The 14,266-nt window shown below is 46.7% G+C and overlaps 1 non-coding gene and 1 pseudogene across 1 annotated transcript; both read right to left on the bottom strand.

Moving 5' to 3' along the window:
* Positions 1-490: 490 nt before the first annotated feature.
* Positions 491-3,559, bottom strand: LOC103302401 (sal-like protein 4; annotated as a pseudogene).
* Positions 3,560-12,698: 9,139 nt separating this feature from the next.
* On the bottom strand, positions 12,699-12,772 carry TRNAN-GUU (transfer RNA asparagine (anticodon GUU)). Its single transcript has one exon. It is a non-coding gene; the product is annotated as a tRNA-Asn (tRNA).
* Between the last annotated feature and the right edge of the window lie 1,494 nt (positions 12,773-14,266).

Here is a 14,266-nt window from a genome sequence, read left to right as displayed (position 1 = left end):
TAAAGTCAGGTGTAATAACTCAGAGACCAACTTTGGATATGTCTTGTTTTTTTAAATCCTCACTTGATATTTTCCCACTGATTTTTAGAGAGAGGGAGAGACAGAAAAATATCGATGTGAGAGAAGCACATCCATTAGTTGCCTCCTGCACAAGCTCTGACCAGGGCCGGGGCCAGGGAGAAGCCTGCAACCACAGTATGTACCAGAGGTCTGTGCCCTTGATCAGGATCAAACTAGGGACCCTTCGGTTCGCAGGCCGACACTCTACCCACGGAGCCAAACCAGTTAGGGCTTGATGTAAGTCTTGATCTACATTTACACACTGAGGGGAAAAGACTCCTCCACCCAGAAATTAGGGTCTTTCCTTCTTCCTCCTTAAACCATTAGGGCAACGCTTCGGCATTTGCTTATTACATACACTTCTTTCAAAAATAAAAATAAAAAATAATGGTCTGTATTTTGTATGTGGCGTTTTTTGTTTTGTTTTGTTTTACAAAGCAGCATAGCAACATCGTGATTGTAGGATGAGTCTGAGGTTGTGGTCACAATTGTAAACACTTGCACATAAGGAAACAAACAGGAGGAGAAGGTTCTTAAAAACAACAACAACACAAGGTCCAGTTCCAGCGGAGCCTTTGGAGAGGGTGGTGGTATTGACTACGGAGCTGGCCCCCAGGGAAACCGGGAGAGTAGAAATGCCTCTGCTCGGGATCACCGAGATCTGGTTGGTCTTCATGGCCAGATCACACAGTTGAGCATGACGGTGTACTGGTTCCACACAACAGGGTTCACGTTCACTGAAGGGGCCAGGATTTCCTTGGGGAACACCTCTGGGAGCCTCTTTGTATCTGGTCCCGGAAGAGCCACAGTGTTTTCAATGGCCAGCTTCCTTCTGCTGTTTTTGGTGCCACGTGTCATACAATGGACCTTCAGGTTGCTTTTGGTGGTGAAAGCTCGCCCACATATGTTACACACAAAAGATTTCTCCCCAGTGTGAGTCAGCTCATGAATCTGGAGGGTACTGGCCAACAAGAAGTTCTTCCCACACCACGTGTAGGCATGCTACTTGCCCTGGCTATGTGATGGACCACTAGTAAAGATGCCATGCCTGGAGACGTGATCACAGGTCCAAATGCACCAGGAACTTTGACATGGGTTGGCTGGGCTCAGACAGATGTTAATGGAAGACTGCTCTGACCTTCCACAGTGCGGCTATTGTCCAAGCTTGCCGCCAGCATCAGGAGACTTGGACTTGATGCTTTCTGCTTGGCCATTGGCTGGGGAGAGGGCCTGAAAGGATGTGGTCTCCAGGATGACTGGACTTGGGCTCTGATACTCCTGGTGTCCCATCACTGAGGAGGAAGAGTCATTGGTCAAGCCATCGCTCTCCACTGAATCATTTTCTCTGCTGCTCTGCCGCTGCAGGACCACAGGAGCAGGATCCACCTTCCCCAAGGCATCCGGGGGGAGGGGGAGGGGCATTATGGTGAACCCTGGTGTGGGTGATGTGGAGTGGATTCTGGGAAGAGGCATGGGGGCCTTCAAGGAGTTTCTGGGAGCATCCTGGGAGGCAGCTTTGTCTACATTGATGCTTTCAATAGTGTCATCGTGACAGATGGCACCGGTGCTGCCATTCTCACTGACGGTCATTAGCTCATGATCCATAAAGTCACAGGGACTCTTCAGCGGGGTGTGTTGGGAATCTGACCATCCATGTGCATCTGAATATGTTGCTGCAACATGACTGCATTGGTAAACTTCTGGCAGATGGGGCACGAATGCTGGTCTTCATGGAGGTGTTGGTTCAGTGTGTCTTTAGGTTGCCTTTGGTGGAGAAGGCTTGGTCACAGCTTTTACAGCAGAATGGCCTCTCCTCGTGGTAATGCATTTTGAGGGAGCTTTGGCAGCTTAAGACACAGTGGCAAATGATACATTTGTTGGGGTTGGGGTTGGTGGTGGCCTTGCCAGTGTTCTCTACCAGCTGCTGCAACTTGAGGGTTTCTGACCCAGCTCAGGTGCCCCTTTCCCTTAGAAACTACCACCCCTTGGGGAGTTATGGTTTGACCCACCCTGGAGAGTAGGGGTCCATCCTCACTTTCTGGAGAAGGCCCAGGCTACAGGTAGGTGACCAGTGGGATACTCATTAGGTCCTTGGGGTTAGTCCCCAAAGAGAGATTCTGAGAAAGACCTGTATTGGGTGTCCCTGTGACCAGGACAAGTTTGCTGTCTAGAGAGAGACTCAATTCATCTATGGAGAGAGGTACAGAAAGTGCATAGTGAATACCATTGCCTGCCATCAATTTTTCGTGGAACTTGGCAAACAGCTGGGGTTTGCCTTCTCCTGGGGGTGTTGATGAAAGTGTACCTTGAGGTTGCCCTTGGTGGTGAACCAGTGGCCACAGACAGAGCACATGAAGGGTCTCTCTCCAGCATGGGAACAGAGGTGGATCTGCAAGGAGCTATCAGTCCCCAAAACCTTGCTACTTATACTTGTGCCTCTAAGAGGGTGGCCTCGTATTTGGGTTTGACATCCACTGGAGACACGGGTGGCTTCCCTTTCCCTTTCTTGGACAGGTCTGACACCACAGTGGAGAAAGGGCTCTAGAAGAGCACAGAGTTTGGGGCTGGGGGTATCAAAGCACCTGGGATGCAGTTCAGGAGCACCCTCAGCCCATCCGGCCTCAGGGCAAAGGACAGCAGCCCTGGGGACACAGAGCTGGTGGTGGATGAGATGTTTGTGTGAGGTAGCTTGGCTTGTTTCAAGGTGTCCAGAGAGAGACCTTTGCTTCCAGATTTCTGGCTGAGCAAAGCCAAGGCCGCAGAAACCTGCTGGGACACGTGGCTGCCTAAGGTCTTCAGGGTGTCAGCTCCGGCTAGGCCCGCATGTCCACCTGGACGTGGATCTGCTGTAGCTGCTGCTGCTGCAGACACAGGATCTATTCCAGGCCCCATAGGATGCTGTGGCACCGGGCAGGGGGCAGGCAGCACATCTGCACTCACTGATTCACTGCCACTTTGGTGCGTGGTAGTGCTTGAAGAGTGACCACTTTGCTTTTGGGTAAATAGCTTAAGTCCTGGGGTGTGGATGACACATCAGTCTCCGTCTTTAAGTACAGGACAGACTCTGCCCCTTGCTTCTCCTTCATGTCTCCTGAGCTGCCACCATCCTCCCTATGACTATCCTTACTGCTTGAACTGTGTGGCTGGTGGCTCAGCCCAGCCCAGGAGAAGTCTTCATAAGGCACTGGCCCCTCACTGTCATTCATAATAAGGACAGGTGGGTGTTTAGTGCAATTTTTCTTATGTTCTAAGAACTCAGAGAGGTTGAAGAACTCTCCATAGCATTTTTCACAGATGTGAGTCTCCTCCTGATGAGACCTCTTTACTGTCATTCAGTCCCCATTCATGTCATCGCCAGTCCCCAGGTGGTCCATTGCTCCCCAGCCACTGGTGGGCTGGGGCTGCATCTGCAAACTCTGGAGCTGCTGCTGCAGCTGCTGTTCACCCTGGTCCTCCTCCAAGTTGATGTGTTGGGTTTCGCCTGTTTGCGCCTCAACATGGTGCGAGCATAGGGGTGCCGGGAAAGCAGAGGTTATTTTCCAATCTCAGGTTTTGCTGCCTGACCAAATGGGTTGTCCTATTTCCTGAAATGGAGCAGACTTTGAAAGGGAAAAATTTAAAGGAAAGAATTTGACTTTGGATATGTTAAGTGTAAGATTCTTATTAGTCTTCCAAATGGAGATAATTTCATAGGAAGATGGAGCTGCAACATGGGAGAGAAGTGGACACTGGAAATACTCTTTCAGGAATTAGGAATGCATGGATCACATTTAATGCCATGATATAGGATCGGGTCATTTAGAAGGTTAAGATAGCTCTGGGGAACAAGAGGGGCAGTAGGAAGAAACCCAAGTAAGTGGGGTGTCCTGAAAATCAAGCAAAGAAAGTTTTTTTTTTTTTTAAGGAGGGACTGATGCTGATCTGTCAGATGCTGCTGAGAGGTAAAGTGACATGGGGAGTGGAAAGTGACCATTGGCTTTGGTAACAGGGAAGACTTTGATGACTTAGCAAGGACAGTTCAGAGGTGCTGTGAGGATAAGTGAGTGGATTCAAGAGCAAAGGGATGGTGAGATAGTGCAGATAGTAGTGGACTCATTCTTTGAAACATTTATTTGATGCCTGGTGAGGGAATGGAAGATCAAGGTTTGTTTGTTTGTTTTTAAGATGAGAGATGTCACAATATATTTATGTCTAAAACCGAATGTTCCATGGAGAGACAAAGGGATGTTGTGAATGAGAGAAGGGACAGTTGCAGGAGCAAATTTTTCCAGGGATGGGATCCACTATAAAAGAGGAGGAGGTGTGACCTTAAGAAACTAGAAGAATTTACTCATTTTAATACTAGGTACAGGTATTAGGAGATTTGATGATAGAGAATGAGAAAGGTCTGGTGATTATTTTCTGAGATATAGTGAAATTATCAGCTGAGAGTGTGAGGGGAGGAGGAATTGAAGATTGGGGAAGAGATGCCCTAGCTGGTTTGGCTCAAGGGATAGAGTGTCAACCTGCGGACTGAAAGGTCCCAGGTTTGATTCCAGCCAAGGGCACTTGCCTGGGTTGTGGGCTCGATCCCCAGTGGGGGGCGTGCAGGAGGCAGGCCAATCAATGATTCTCTCTCATCATTGATGTTTCTATCTATCTCTCCCTCTTCCTTCCTCTCTGAAATCAATAAAATATATATTTAAAAAAAAAAGATTGGGGAAGAGAGGTTTGAAGTATTAGTTTCAAGAGCTAACTATGGGACATGCAGTAGGCTTGCTAGTTAGTTCTGACCACCAGAGGTTTATGGTCATACGTTTAGTGAAGACCAACTAAGATAATGGTTTATTTTTCTCCAATCATGTTTGCTGCTCATGTTCAAGACAGATAGAGAAAGAGGGAAGTTGGATTCAGCCAAAGTTAAAGGTATTGTCAGATGAATAGGACAGAAAGAGAAAAGGAATTAAGGTATTATGCAAGGAAGATGATTATAGTGATGGATAAGGAGGAAAGTAGGAACATGGGACAGGTGATGGTCATTTGAAAAGTGGTGGCAGATCTCAGTGGATTGGAGGTGGGTTCAAAGACTGCTGGAGTGGGACTTAGTGGATGAAGTAAGTTGGTTTGAAAGAGGTGTACTGGAAATTGGGCTTTTGGAGGCAGTGCAGTTATTGTTGTTAACAAGGTATGAAGTATGACAAGGAAAGTATATGGCCAAGGCTGGGGAAGAAATCTATGAAAAGTGAGGAGATAAAAGAACCGAGACTAGGATGATGTGTGGATAGACTTTATGAAAAGCAAAGTCCTCTAAATGGCAGGAGTCCTGGTGGAAAGAAATGCAATTACTGTAAGAAATGTAATTCAATAGCTAAAATCTTCAAGGAAAGGCAGAATACTATGAAAATGCCAGATGACAGCAAAAGGAGCAGTATGGGCAGTTCAGTCTAATGGCTTGTGTTTCAAAGACTCTGGAATGTGATAAGGAAGATGGTGGGCTGGTTGAAATAGTAACAGGGAATCAGGAAGACAGGACTGTATGAGAAGCTGTTTCTTCAGGGGCTATTCAGATTTCACATGGCACAAGGGCAGGGAAGACACTGTTTTCACAGAAGTCGAGGACATTGGAGGTCCCTTTCACATTCCATAGGGCACTACGGAAGATGAAGGTGTGTTGAATAGGAATGGGAGAGATTAGATCTAAGGTTTAACATCCCAGGAGGCTTAGAGTTCATAGGGTGACAGAGATAAACAAGAGTGCAGGTTATAATGGGATCTTGGGAAGAGGAGATTTGGAGGTTCACTAGTTCTAATTATAGCATCCCACTCAGGATGGTGTCTGAGCAAGGTGTCTGAACAGGGAGCATCAGAAGCTCTGTGGGCCATCCTTCAGACCTGCGGTGGTTGAATTGGAGTCTTACTAATTTATATCTGCTCTTTAAGTATAAAGGTATTAAATCTTTCTTTGTCATGTGGCAATTTGGGTTTCCAGTTGACCATTATTTTTATGATTTGACTTAAGTTTTACATTATTTTGTTTTTCCTTTTGGTATTATGTTTTAGCAAGGTCATTTTTATCCCCCAAATGTGTGTGTGTGTGTGTGTGTGTGTGTGTGTGTATATATATATATATATATATATATATATATATATATATATATATTAGCATTCCAGTTGCAGGAAAAATCCTGCAATAGGGTTTCCTGCTGCACTCTACCCCGCCCCGCCTGCTCTCCTCCCTTGTCCCCTGCCCCGCGTTTTCCGCCAGCCCCCCTGCTTTTCTACCTTCTCCACCAGCCCGCTCTCCTTCCTTCTCCCCTGGCCCTGCCTCCACTCCTCCCTTCTCCCCCGCCCCACCTTCTCTGCCAGCCTGCCTGCTTTGCTCCCTTTTCCACCAGCCCGCCCGCTCTCCTTCCTTCTCCCCCGGCCCCGCCTCCAATCCTCCCTTCTCCTCCCCCTGGCTTGCTTGCTTCTCCGAAGCTTTGCTCCCTTCTGCAACTCTTGGCTTCTTTCTATGCTGTCTTGATATGCAAATTAGCCGCCATATTTGTTGGGGTAATTTACATACTCATCCTGATTGGCTGGTGGGCGTGGCTTGGCATAGCGAAGGTGCAGTCAATTTGCATATTTGTCTATTATTAGATAGATATATATATATATATATATATATATATATATATATATATATATATCTTCTAATGAAACTAGGTTTCTTTTCTTTCCCTTCTCTCTCTGTCTCTCTTTCTCTCTTGTCATAAGTCTTTAAGTCTTTTGGAATATGTTTAGATATCTTTTGGAATATGTTTGCATTGAGGTTTCTTTTTCTCCCATTAGTAAATTTGTACTAAAAACATTTATTGAATCACCTCACTGTTATTAACCACTCAAAATATGCCATTCACATATTTTTTATGTTAAATTTATTAACAAATGTTCAATTCCTATTGTAGGTTGAGGTTATAAACAAAAATTTAGTGACCAATTATAGAATACCAATTAAACAGTGTCAATACCAATTTTCCAGAAGGAAAAAAGGATGAGGAGGAAAGTCTATTAAACTTTAGCTTATTTTTCTTTCAATTAACATTATTGCAATAATGCCCTCTGCAAGTCAGAGAAAGTGTATGAAAAGTGGAAGATATGGACTGGGGAAGTTTGCACTAGGCACCCCACCACATGGAAGACCACATCCATGCACCCAGGAACACTGTAAAATCACACAAGGCCCTTCCCCGTGCGTGGCTTTTTCCTGTCAGGTTACTAGTTCAAATGGAGAGAGAGAGAGATCCTTGTCCTTTGACTGGAAAGATGTTCTTTCCTTTCTCTTCCTTCCTTTGTGTCTGGAGTTAAGTTCAGGAAGACTTTCTTTGAGTTTGTTTTTTTTAAAATCCTCCAGGTAGAGCTAAGGGTTGAGAGACCTCCCGAGGCTACAGATAAGGATCAAAATAACCAAGGACGGGGAAGAAAGGATGACTGCTTTTTAACTTCGGCTTTTCTATTAGGATTGCTTTCTGAGGGTGTGAACAGGACCTTTTGCTAGATAAATGAGACCCTAAACTCATGCGGCTTGGAAGATGAGGGATACCTGGCAGTTTCTAATCTTCCTAAACAAGGCCAACAAGATTTCCCCTCAGGGCTCAAGGTGCTGCCTATGTCTGGAATCTTCTGATCTCTTTAGGGCTCCCGTCTTTTTTTTATTTTATTTTATTTTTTTAATTAAAAAATATATATTTTATTGATTTTTTACAGAGAGGGACAGAGAGTTAGAAACATCGATGAGAGAGAAACATCGATCAGCTGCCTCCTGCACATACTGGGGATGTGCCCACAACCAAGGTATATGCCCTTGACTGAAATTGAACCTGGGACCTTTCAGTCCGCAGGCCGATGCTCTATCCACTGAGCCAAACCAGTTTCGGCAGGCTCCCGTCTTTTAAAACACCTTTTCTGTATGCTCCCTCAGGTCCCTGAAACCGAGAGGGAGGCCACCCTCAACTTCTTCTACACTCTCCTAACCATCCTTTATTTATTTCCAACTTCTATGAGAGCCTCAGGAATAACAACAGGGACTCTCTTTGAGGGATGGCTGCTCTCCTAGGTCTCCTAAGGGACCAGGGCCTTGGGGAACAGGAAAGGCAAGGCTACAGGTCACTAGCCCAACAATTAGAAACTAAAGTTGTAGGAAGAGTTTTCAGTCCCAGGCTATGGAGATAAGGCTGGCTAAGTCCGGAGACAGACAAGGAGTTACGCCTCTCTTGGGACTGGTTTTATAGAGTGGAGTCCACCTATCTGAGCAGAGTAAGTCCATCATTCCAGTGCCTAGCCATCACTACAACCAGGAGTTGGGACCCTGGCAGAGGCCAGTAGCCTACCTCTCCAAACAGATTGACCCGGTTGCCTCCAGGTGGCCCCCTTGCCTCAGGGCCCTTGCAGCCACAGCCTTATTAGTCCAAGAGTCAGACAAGCTCACTCTGGGACAGAATTTAAATGTTAAAGTGCCTCATGCTGTTGTCACCCTAATGGAAGCTAAGGGGCAACATTGGCTGACTCATGCTCAGATGACGCAATACTGAGGGCTCCTATGTGAAAATCCATGAATAAGTTTAGAGACAGTAAGAACTCTTAATCCTGATACTTCCCTACCCATCACAGAGGGAACCCCTGAGCATGATTGTGTAGAACAGCAGTTGCCAACCTTTCGGACCTCATGGACCAACAATGGTCCGTGGACCACCGGTTGGCGACTGCTGGTCTAGAGAAGTCCTAGAGGAAGTTTACTCCAGCCGGCCAAATCTAACAGATAGGCCTCTACAGAATTCGAACTTAGTATTGTTCATGGACGGCAGTAGCTTCCTAGATGAAGGAAAAAGATGAGCCTGGCCAGGGGCTGAGCTGGCAATCAGTGTGAACTACAGAGGAAATGCCTTTTCTGACTGTTCATTGGCTAAGCTCCCTGTATGCCACTGGTAATATTCTTAGTAACTTGGGTAATAAGAATCCAAAAAGGTGATCTAGGGTTTTCCCCCCATACTCCTGGAGAAAAAAAACGAAGGCCCGCTGCTGGAGGGCTAAGAAATGTCATATCCTTCCCTAGCTGGTTTGACTCAGTGGATAATGCCTCGGCCTGCAGACAGCAGGGTCTGGGTTCGATTCTGATCAAGGTCATGTACCTATGTTGCAGGCTCCTCCCTGGCTGCGGCCCAGGTCAGGGCTCATGCAGGAGGCAACCAATGAAAGTGTTCCTCTCACTTTGATGTTTCTCTCTGTCTTTCCCTTCTCTTCCACATTCTCTAAAAATCAATGGAAACATATCCTCAGGTGAGGATTAAAAAAAAATTAAGAAATGTCATATCCTGTGAAAGACACATCTTGAAAATGCCTAAAGAAAGTTGTCATTTTTTCACGGTGAAGGGACTGGAGTCCGTGTTGATGAAAACACCTTGGCGGCTGCGGTGGCTGGCAGTGACTGCAGCAGTGGGGTGATGGGGCTGGTGCCTTCCCTTGATCAGCCTGGTTGCCTCCCACAAAGGGAGGCCAGACTGCAACTTAGGCCCACTCCCTATGGGCCTAAGCCGTCAGTAGGACATCCCCTGAGGGCTCCCAGTATGTGAGAGGGGGAAGGCTGGGCTGAGGGACCCCCCACAGTGCATGAATTTTGTGCACCGGGACCCTAGAGTGTGTATGTGTGTGTGTGTGTATATATATATATATATATATATATATATATAAAAGCCTAAGCGACCGGCCAACCGGCCACTTGGCTGGTAGCTATAACATGCAATCACCACCAGGGGGCAGATGCTCAAGGCAGGAGCTGCCAAGTGACAGCAACTTTGCAGAGTGCCCTCTCACACTCCAGGACCCCTCGGGGGATGTCAGACTGCCGGTTTTGGCCCAATCCCCACAGACCAGGCTGAGGGGCCCCACCTACTGGAGGGACCCCGCTCACTCTGCAGATGCCTTTCAAGCCCCAGTGCCACCCCAGGTGCGGCCGGCCCGGGAGAGACTACGGGGGAGGGGGAGGTTGGCTCCAGGGTGTGTCTGGTCAGTCTAGCCCCATCCCATGCCACCAGCCACCTTCTAATTAATTTCCTTTCATTGTGCACAAATCTGTGCACCAGGCCTCTAGTCTTAAATAAATGAAGTTTACCTTAAAATGGAGCTAAACTTTCTTTTTTAAATGAAGGTTGTTTCTGGGACTAGAAACTTTTTAAAAAATAAAATAAAGGTTGTTTCTGGGGCTAGGTTCTATATGAATTTCATGGTGTAGAATCAGCCACACGTAGGAGACTCTTTCAAGATTTCTTTAAGACCCCTGCATGCCCTAACCGGTTTGGCTCAGTGGATAGAGTGTCGGCCTGCGGACTGAAGGGTCCCAGGTTTGATTCCAGTCAGGGGCATGTACCTTAATTGCAGGCACATCCCCAGTGGGAGTTGTGCAGGAGGCAGCTGATCAATGTTTCTCTCCTCTCCCTTCCTCTCTGTAAAAAAATCAATAAAATATATTGTTTTAATAAAAGACCCCCTGCAAATTCCCAATATCAAGCAATGATACCACCAGTTTATGAGTCACCAAGGCTCTAAATGTAGGTATCATCCCCACAGTCCATCCTGTTTCAGTCCTAGGTCCTGTCTAATTCCCTCCAATTACAGCCATGTCTTCTTTCCTATACCCACCATAGCCCAGTCTCATTTTGTTCCTTTAAAATATAATGGCCTCACCCTAGCAGGTTGTGCTCAGTGGGTAGAGCATTGAACTTCGGACTAGGGTTTGCTTTCTGTCAGGTGCACATGATTGGGTTGCCCGCTCAATCCCTAGTCGGGGGCTGGTGTGCAGGAGGCAGCCGATCGGTGATTCTTTCTCATCATTGATGTTTCTCTCTCTTTATCCCTCTCCCTTCCTCTCTGAAATCAATAAAAAAATAAATAAAAATCTATATATATAAAAGCCTCTCTATATATAAAAGCCTAAGCAACAGGACAACCGAACAACTGGACCCACTAGTCGACTGACTGGTCGCTATGACATGCACTGACCACCAGGGGGCAGATGCCCAATGCAGGAGCTACCCCCTGGTGGTCAGTGCACTTCCAGAGCCAACCTCCTGTGGCCCCTCTCCCACTGCCCCCCCCTCCGGCCTGCCTATCTCCTACAGCCCCTCCCCTCTGCCGGCCAGCCCTCCCAAAAGGCCCCCAATCAGAGGGCTGGCCAGCCAATCTCCTGTGGTCCTTCCTCCCGGGTGACCCCCAATAGGCCTCAATTGCCAGCCATTCCAAGGGACCCCACCCATGCATGAATTCGTGCACTGGGCCTCTAGTATATATATAATAGCCTCTTAACTGTTCTCTTTAACAGGATCACGTAACCCTTTGTGTGCTAAACTCAAGAATTTGAACTGTGTTTGAAGGAAGTCCTTTGGAACCTAAAATTTTCATTAATAACTGAAAATGGTCTCTTCTCTCAAGGGACTTAGAACCCAGTGTACATTTACTCACCTTCAAAGTGAAAGGGCATGCTTTCCAAGTCCCCATAGTTTCTTTAGTAGCAAATATTACACTTTCTTCATCTTGAAATGTTAGACTCGATTGAAACAGTGTGTAAATTATTTTATGACCCGATTTCCCATTTTCTTGTTTCCACTATAAGCAATCCTTAAATGCTGGTGGAAAGTTTGGGATTTTGCGGAGCATCAGAAAGGCCCCTACCTCGGAACATTTGAGGAGCTACCTGTTACTCTGCCTGGAATTCCACCGTGAGTGCCAATCGTATCCCCTCCTTTAGGGCTCCTGACTAGACAACAGTGGATAATTACCAGCCAGCCTTTGCCAAGGCATTTCCTCAGAGACAGCCCAGCGAGGCAGCTCTTCCTTCTTCTAGGTCTCTAAATTCTACCCATTATGAGTCCATTTCAGAGACACAGTCCATTTCACGACTGCAGTTTCCCCAGAAATGAATTCTATTATCACATTATCATAGTAACATGTGGTTCTCCATCTGTATAGCAAAAGTCCATGTTATCATCTGCTTGAAAAACGTGTCTTCTGAGAGACCAGGGTTGAAATGAACGCTGCACACCTTTCAACAGGAACCGTACTATTTTTGCCGGAGTGTAGTCTCCTGTAGAATTCGATCACAACAATCTACAGTAAACGTTGAGTCTTTTGCCTGGGTTCAAGTCCGTTGCACAATTAAGCAGAGCTTAATTGAGCAAATAGTTTCTTAGTGTGCCTGTATTTCCACATGCTTCTCGTACTTCCTCTTGCACGGCTCCCCGAATCCTTTTGGCAGGTGAGGTGACACTGAATAGCTACCATAGTGTCAGGTTTTCTGAGAGAAACCAGTGGCATTTAATCACTCACCTGTCCATGGGTAAATTGCTTTGTTTCCTTTACAGAGACCGCTGTTGGCGAACAGCCCTGGGCAGACTTCTGAGCCTGAGTGCAAATTTCCCCTGGATGCACTGCAGGAATAGAAGTAACGCGGTAGGGGCCGCCACTGCAGATCAGGGTAGCTCTGGCTCCCCTTCTTCTGCCTTAGACACCTGACAGCGTCGTACTCTGATCCACTCTGATTGGATAAAAAAACAACAACTCCCATCTCCCGGGGGCAGAGTTGAAAATATTGTTGCATATTGTGAATATTTCAGGAAAAACTAACACCTCGTCCCTGGGTGGGCTCGAACCACCAACCTTTCGGTTAACAGCCGAACGCGCTAACCGATTGCGCCACAGAGACCGGCTCGCCCCAGCGCTGCTGCTGGTGCATACAGATTCCCGCGGCCACACCTCTGGCCGCCCTGGGCGTCGCCGAGCCCGCCGGAGGAAGAGCGCGGGGAGGGACGGGAGGGAAACGGGCTTCTGGAGGCCGCGGGAATCAGAGTGCCTGGGGCCTGGGACACAGGGGCTGCCCGCAGTGCCCACCCCTACGAGGGGGCCGCCGCCGGCTGCAGGTTTCCTTCTGGATGGTGGGCCACTAGGGCTCCATGTGACGCCGTCTCCTCCTCGCCTTGCAAGAGGGAGGTGCGCTCCACACGCTGACTCCATTCTGTTGGACCTGCGAGGGATCCCCCTCCCCCCGCCCCAATCCTTTTCCACGCCCCCAGTCCTAGGTCCTTTTCTTACCATTTTCACCCACAGTTTTTTTGTTTGTTTGTTTGTTTTGTTTTTTTATTTTTAATTTTTTTATTATTTTTTAACCCACAGTTTTTAAAAGCCCACATTTCAGGGCATTAAGTACATGCAACCATCACCACCATCCATCCCCAGAACTTTCTCATCTTCCTAAACTGAAGTTCTGTCCCCGTTAAACAACAGCTTCCCCTCCCCCTCCCTAAGCCCTAGTACCCACCATTCTTCTTTCTCTTTCTATGAATTGGGCCACTCTAGGTACTTCATATAGGTAGAATCATACCAAATTTGTCCTTTTGTGACTATCTGGCACTCACTGAGTGAATATGTTTATCCATGTTGTAGCATGTGTCAGAATTCTGTTCCTTTTAAAAGCTGAATAATATCTCATTGTATGGGTGGACCATATTTTCTTTACCCATTAATCTATCTGTCCATGGTCACTTGATTGTTTCTGCTTTTTGGTTATTGTGAATAATGCTTCAGTGAACGTGGGCGTGCAGATATTTCTTTGAGGCCTTGCTCTCAACTCTTTTAGGTATGTACTCACAAGTACAAATGATGAAACATGATAATTCTACTTTTAATTTTTTGAAGAACTGCCATATAATTTTCCAAAGCAACTATACCATTTCACATTTCCACCAACAGTGCACAAGGCCTTTCTTTCATTTTCTCCACATCCCAGCCATCACTTTTCATTTTTCCTCCCTTCCTTTCCCCTCCCCTCCCCTCCCCTCTCCTCTCCTCTCCTCTCTCTTCTTTTCCTTCCTTTTTTTTTTCTTTTTCTTTTAAAAACAATAGCCATTCTAACGGGAAGGAAGTGTTATCTCATTATGAAGCATCCATCTTATATAAAAACTGCTATTTGAAATTTTAACCCTGCTATTTTGGCTTCTGTAAATGCTTTCTTGCTTAAATAATAAGGAAAACAAGACTACTCCCATTTCAGAGAGGCCATAAACTATGCCTCAGATAGAGTTGTCAGTGCTGGCACCAGGCCAGGCCTTGAGATATAGTCTCATGGCCCCTTCCCAGCATGCAGGCCTTCTTTCTCAGAAAACCCGGAAGTCTCATTCCAAATTTGGGAGACAAAGAGCTG

This window comes from Eptesicus fuscus, chromosome 7 (assembly GCF_027574615.1).
Source record: "Eptesicus fuscus isolate TK198812 chromosome 7, DD_ASM_mEF_20220401, whole genome shotgun sequence".
Taxonomy (NCBI): domain Eukaryota; kingdom Metazoa; phylum Chordata; class Mammalia; order Chiroptera; family Vespertilionidae; genus Eptesicus; species Eptesicus fuscus.
Note: the sequence above shows the minus strand (reverse complement) of the source record. Positions and strands in the feature narration are given on the sequence as shown.